Below are 7,276 nucleotides of genomic sequence, written 5' to 3'. Positions count from 1 at the left end.
TGGGGATGGAACCCAAGGTCTTGCATATGCTAGGAAAGAAGTACCACTGAGCTACATCCTCAGCCCAAAAGAGATGTTTCTAAGATGGTAGGGTTCATGAGCATGTTTATGTGCCTTTGGGAGCGATACAGTGGGGACAAAAGGTGGGTAATACAGAAGAGAGAAGCATTTGACCTACAGAGCAGTAAAACCCATTGGAGGATCTAAGGAAATAGAAAGGATAGACCTTAGGTTGAAACAAGGTTGTTTCTACTGATAGTAGGGGTAATAAAGATGAAGATGAAAGTAAATGCAGAGAGAGAAAGTAAGGCCTTAGTAGGTCTGGCTTGGTGGCATTTTAAGTTTAAAGTTAAACCAGATGGCCCAGTGTGTGGTTTTTCTCCAGCAACATTAAGCTGCTTATGTACAGACGTAAAGAAAAAATAGTTTGATTTCTCAAATCCAGGATTCAAGTTTCCTCACTCCTAGTCCTAGTAACTCGACTTAGATTAGCTACTGTTCTAGAAATGTGTGCATTTGAAAAATTTATACATGACCCCTCTTTCTAGAAGCCAAATTACCCATCTCTTATGTACACATTAGGATTCAAACATCAAGAATGTTGTTGAAGCCGGGCGTGGTGGTGCACGCTTGTAATCCCAGCACTGGGGAGGCTGAGGCAGGAGGATCTCTGTGAGTTCGAGACCAGCCTGGGCTACATAGTGAGTTCCAAGGCAGTCTCAACTACATAGTGAGACCGTCTCAAAAAAAAAAAAAAACGTTGTTGGTATTTTTTGTTTTGTTTCAAACATCAAGAAGAGATTTAGAGAGGAAAATTACCAAACATATCTCTGAGATATTTGCATTTTATATTTTCTTTGCTAAGGATACCAATACTTGGTACATTTGGAATTTAGATACTAGAAATAATAATAATAATGCTGATTTGCATTGAAGCCCTTATTTTCTGTGCTGGGGACATGGCTCAGTGGTAGAGTGCTTCCCCAGCATGTTCAAAGCTCCAAGTTCAATCCCTAGCACCACAAATAAAAATAAATAAAGCTTTGGCTTTTTTCTTTCTTTCACCTTTCTCTAGGATTTTACCTCATATTATTTTGAGTACTCTATAAGAGCCAGGTGTGGTGCTGTGTGCTTCCAATCCTAGCACTTGGGAGGCTGAGGTAGGAGCATCACTGAGAGTTCAAGACCAGCCTGGGCCACGTACTGAGACCCTATCTAAAAAAAAAAACAAAAAAGCTACAAGAATATCTTCTGCAGCTTTAATGGAGGCACATACATGGTAGTATATTTGGAGAGTAAAATACCTCAACTATTTTTACAACCATATATAACATTAACTATATTTGCAACTATATGACATCTGAGGCATCAGAGAGCAATCAGTAATGGGGCCACTGTGATGGCTCTTGCATAGTGGCCCACCCTCACACTGTAGGATATACTTACTTTCCTACTTTTACTTGGCCCAAACTCGCTCTGCAGAGCTTGTTTTCCTACCTTTAGTAAAATTTTACTACCATTAAATAAAAAAAGAAATCAATAATGGAGTCCATGGGCCGGGGATTTAGCTCAGTGGTTCTGTTGCCTGCCTTGCAAGCTCAAGGACCCGAATTCGATCCCCCAGTACAAAAAAAAAAAAAAAAAAAAAATGGAGCCCAAGTGGCTTGGAGCTAAGACAGGGATCCTATGTGCTGCTCTGACAGCTAAGAAAATGCTGAAAATCTTAGGGAAGAGCCAGGAGCAAACTCCTGTTATCCCGGCAGTCTGGGAGGCTGAGGCAAGAGGACTGCAAATCAAGTCCACCTTAGGCAATTTAGTGAGACTTGGTCTCAAAATAACAAGGCTCTGGAGATGCATCTCAGCTCAAAAGCCCTGGATACTTTACTCCCCCCGCCATTGAGCTTATTGGTACATTTTAGGTATATAGTACAGTCACATTCATCATTGGGAGAGACTTTACTTTTTATTTTTTAAATTAATTAATTTTTTTGTTTGTTTTTTGAAACAGGATCTTACTATGTAGTTGAGACTGAACTGGACCTCACTATGTAGCCCAAGTTGGTCTGGAACTCAGTGATCCTCCTGCCTCAGCCTCCCAAGTGCTGGGATTACAGGTGTGCGCCACCATGCCCTGCAAGACTTTACTTTTTAAAGAAAAGAAAAACTACTAGAAGGAACAAATGAACATTTTCTTTTCTTTATAGGAAATCGTGATGTATCCTGCTATGTGGAATCAGCTCTCAAGATCAAGAAATGGAAAGCCAAACCAAAAGGATAGGATATTTCAGGCTGGAAAGAAATATGTGGAAGCTGGATGTAGTAGTGCATTCCTGTAATCCCAGCATTTTGGAAGGGTGAGGCAAGGGGATAGCAAATTCAAGCCTAGTCTGGGTAATTTAGCGATTTAGCAAGATCTTGTCTCCCTCCCCTTCAGTACTGGAGATTGAACCTAGGCCCTTGCGCTTGTGAGGCAGGTGCAGCACCATTAAGCTAAATACTGGCCCAAGACCTTGCCTTAAAACAAAAACAAAACAAAACAAGAAAAACGTAGATCAGTGTGAGGGCCCTGGATTGAATCCACAGAACTACTACAAAAAAAAAAAAAAATGCTGGGCATGGTGGCAGTTTGTAGACCCAGCCCTGGAAAGGCTAAGGCAGAAAGATGACCTTGACTTCAAAGCCAGTCTGGGCCACATAGTTCAAAAGCTGGGTGTAGTGACACACACCTATGATCCCAGCACAGGAAGATCACTGTGAGTTCCAGGCCAGCCTCAACTACATAGTAAGGTCAAAGCCAGCCTAAAATACATAGCGAGACCCTATCTCAATAAAATGAAATAAAGGAAAATGTAAGTGAAGCTCCTGGCATAGGTCTAAGTACCAGTACTCATACAATAATTGTAAACTGTTGTTATTCTTTCATTTTATATTTCCTGTTGCCCACTAACTTGCTCCTAACTCCACCTTCTGATGGATTTAATTTTTCTTGATTTATTAATAGATCAGTTGTTTCTGACCAAGTTTTCCCTGGCTTCGGAGTCATTCTTTCTGAGAAACACATAATTTGTTCTGTGATTCTCAGAACAGTTCTATTTCCAAGTTCTTCCTAGGATCCCTTTTTCCTCCCCATATAAAGTTAGCTGTAATGGTGATCATTTGCATGTTTTTAAAAAATCTTTTAAGCCAGAATATCTGCAAATGTGTTGATTTTCTAGGTTACACTGGGCACAAATCTTCACTTCGATATAAGACCTAAAGTTACTCATGAACCCTCTTGTTATCTCAGTACCTTTGGAAGATAATGTGTGACAAGTGGTCCAGTTCAGCAAAATTTTTTTTTTTTTTTTTTTTTTTTTTGCAGAGCTGGGGATTGAACCCAAGAAAAGCACTCTACCTCTCCATTATATCCCCAGCCCTCTTTCAGCAAATATTTATTGAGTACCTTTTGTGTATATTAGCCTATTTTAGTTGCTACAGATTCAGAGATGATTTAAAATAAATAAGCTGGGCATGGTGGCAAGTGTCTAATCCCAGCACTCGGGGCTGGAGCAGGAGGATTGCCACAAATTCCAAGCCAGCTTGGGCTACATAGTGAATTCAAGGCCAGCCTGAACTACATAGCAAGACCCTATCTAAAAAAAAAAAAAAAAAGGGCCGGGAATTTAGCTCAGTGGTTGCACCGCCTGCCTCGCAAGTGCAAGGTCCTGAGTTCAATCCTCAGTACCAAAAAAAAAAACAAACAGAAAAGATAATTATTGCGCTAACTTATAACAGGAAGAAATGAATTTACAGAAAAATGAGCAAATTATTCTCCAGTATTATCTCATTTCAGTTAAAGTACAATATTATTAAGAATTGTGAGCCAGGCATGCCAGCACTGAAGAGGCTGGGGCAGGAGGATCACCAGAAGTTCCAGGCCAGTCTGGGCTGCATAGCAAGACCCTGTCTTAAAAGGGGGAGGATTTAGCTTAGTGGTTCCACTGCCTGCTTTGCAAGTGCAAGGTCCCAAGTTGGATACCAGTACCAAAAATAAATAAATTAAAAATGATAATAATACAAAGGTATTGAAATGAAGAGCCAAGATCAAAGGCATAAATGTATACAAGACCATTTGACAAAAGTAAGTCATCCCAACCATTGGGCTATAGGTAAAATAATAATGCTAAGCCTCATAAAATATTTGGGAAGATTTTAGTGTCTACCAACATCAACTGCCAAGACTAGACTTTTCTTTTCTTTTTCTTTTTTTTTAATTGAGACAAGGTCTGACTTTGTAGTTCAGTTTGGCCTTTAATTCACTATGTAGCCCAGGCTAGCTTCGACCTCTCAGCCTCCTGAGTGCAGAGGTTGCAGGCATACGTCACCAATGCCCTGCAAACCAACTGGTTTCTCCTAACATTTTTTTTTTCCTCCACTGGTACAGGGATCAAACTCAGACCTTGTGCTTATCAGGCAGGCATGGCACCACTGAGCTATATCCCCAGCCCTCCTCTTAACAATTTTTAAAAAGACTTATGCCTTATCTCTTGTCCAGACCACAGGAATATTTTTTCCTTACTGTATTAATGCCTGCTCTTTTCAGAATCCTGTGAAAGCCATATTTGTTTTTTATCTCAGCTCAGGTGACTGTTCCCTGAAGTTTAAAAGACTTCACCTAGCCCTGCATCCCACACTTGGGAAGTAAGTTAATTTTGTTCTCTGTGCTCTTTTCTGTATTTTCCAAGCATACATCAATCATCCTTCAGAAATATATCTCATCTGTATGTTTTCATTTTGAAAAATATCATCACATCTGCTTTTTCAGATGATACAGCTCTATTTAATAAGCTAGGCCTAGTTTTATCCTAAATTCAAGAAATGAAGCTGGGCATGATGGTGAACATCTGTAATCCTAGCACTTGGGAAGCTGAGGCAGGAGGATTGCTACAAGTTTGAGGTCAGCCTGGGCCACATAATGAGTTTAAGGTATTCCTGGAGTACATAGTCCCTATCTCAAAAAGAAAGAATTGAAATGACTTGCTCAGGGTCTTCCTCAATTTCTTGAGTACATAAGTATTCAGGTCTTCCATCTCCCCACCCACACAGTGCTGAGATTATCAGTCTCTACCACCACATCTGGTTTAGCATTTCTGTTTTTATAGCGATCCTCAAGAGCTGATGCTTCAGCTTTGAGGCAGCCTTGGAAAGGAGGTCTATCAGGTGTGCTCTGGCTTCTCTTCTCCCTGACCTTTCCTTTTTTGTTTATTTGTTGGCTCTTTTTGGGATAACATCTCAATAAGTCCGAAGTTCGATCCTCCTGCCTCGGTCTCCCAAAGTAGTGGGATTATAGCCATGTGCACCACACTTTTTTTTTTAATGCCACCTGGGGATGGAACCCAGGGTGCCTTGTGCATGACAAGCACATGTTCTACCATTGAACTACACCCTTCATGTCTCCAAATTTTTCTGTGATCTGTTTAAGGGAAGAAAGGGTTTTGCCCCTAAACCAAGTTGGACAATACTGCTTCAACCCAAAGGAAAGGCTTTACTGTGGAAATTTCAGGCAATTTGGACAGGCAGGTAGCAGAGGAATTAATCTGTAAGTAGGTTCTGAGTATCTGCTTAGAACTCAGATTTGTGCTGAAGGCAGTAACAGAGATTGATGCTCTTAAGCAGTGTCATTTGAGTTTCCAGGCTTTTGCTGCATTGAACATAATGGTACTTTCCTATTCAAAATGTGTTAAGAATAGGATATCAGTTGGAGAATTGGATACAGGGAGTCCCAAGCTAGACAAATTTTAGAGGTATTCATGAAAAGACATGTCATGACCATTTATTGTGTTTCTGGCCTTGTCTTCTGGGGATAAGGGAGATGCAGACTGATCAAATAGAGAATTGCCTGGCCCCATGCCAGACCTGGTGAATTTAAACCTCCACAGAAGTTCTCAGGTCAATCTTAGAACTGAGTATGTTGGAAAGACCTAACCTGATTGCATTTACAAGAAATATCCTGACTAGGCAAACCTATAGAGACAGAAATAGATTAATAGTTACCTAGATTAGGGTGTGGCAATTGTAATGGGGTATGATTATTATACCAGGGCAAGTGCAGGTCCTTCTAAAACATTGTATGATGACTAGGTTAAGGGCTGTCTGGTAAGTTGGTATGAGCCCGGCAACAGCCAGCTATGGCGGGAATGGTACCAGACCCTGGGCAAGTGAGCCTGATGAGTGGTTCAGGGAGGCTGCAGTATAGAGTGAGAAATTAGAAATGAAGCAAGAGAGGTGAAAAACTCAAAGGGCTTTATGAGCCAGGTAAAATGGGCTGGGTTTTTGCTGCAGAGAAAGAGGACCTGTGATGGTAGATTTATCTTTTAGTAATCACTTTGCGTCATGGAGAATCGACCAAACAGCCAAAAGGAGAGGCAGGAAGCCTGTAAAAAAGCAAGTTTAATGTCCAAGTGAGAGGGTACCATGTCCTGAACCAGAGTACTGCCAATAGGGATAAATAGAAGTAGATGGAGTTTAGAAATGTTTAGTGCATTTAATTGATTGGGTTCTGATGACTAGGGTGAGGGGGCAGAGGAAAGAGTCAAGGATGTTGCCTAGCTGTACAGCTTGGATACTGAAATAGTGATCCCAGGAGCCCTAGAGAAGAAACAGGTTTTGAGAAGTTTTTAAGTTTGATTTTAAGCATGTTGAATTTGATGTTGAAAAGGAAGTGTTTGGTGTTCAGCCAAGTGTGGTGGTGCACGCCTGTAATCCCAGAACTTGGGAGGCTGAGACTGGAGGTTCACCATGAGTTTGAGACCAGCCTAGGCTACAATAGTGACTCCACTGCCAGCCTGAACTATATAGTGAGATTGTCTCAAAAGCAAACAAAAAAGCTGGGCATGATGTCACGCACCTGTAATCCCAGTACTCAGGAGGCTGTGGCAGTAGGATCACCATGAGTTTGATGCCAACCTGGACGATGTAGTGAGTTCAAGGACAGCCTGAACTAAGAAGCGAGACTGTCTCAAAAAACCAAAAAAGGGGGGAAAAAGGAAGTGTCCAATCAGCAGCTGGATGCCATAGTCCAAAAGTAAGGTGAGAGGCATGTGAATGATTTGCATCCAGCTTCACATGTAAATGGAAGCCAGCAGTAGTCCCAGGAGTGTGTTCTTTCAAGACAGCAATAAAAGGGGCCCAGGATTTAACTCAGTGGCGCCACACCTGCCTCAAGTGCAAGGTCCTGAGTTTGATCCCCAGTACCAAAAAAAAAAAAAAAAAAAAAAAAGCAAGAAGGCATAAAGGG

This window comes from Fukomys damarensis, unplaced genomic scaffold, assembly GCF_012274545.1.
Source record: "Fukomys damarensis isolate Sample0158 unplaced genomic scaffold, DMR_v1.0_HiC HiC_scaffold_32, whole genome shotgun sequence".
NCBI lineage: Eukaryota > Metazoa > Chordata > Mammalia > Rodentia > Bathyergidae > Fukomys > Fukomys damarensis.
Note: the sequence above shows the minus strand (reverse complement) of the source record.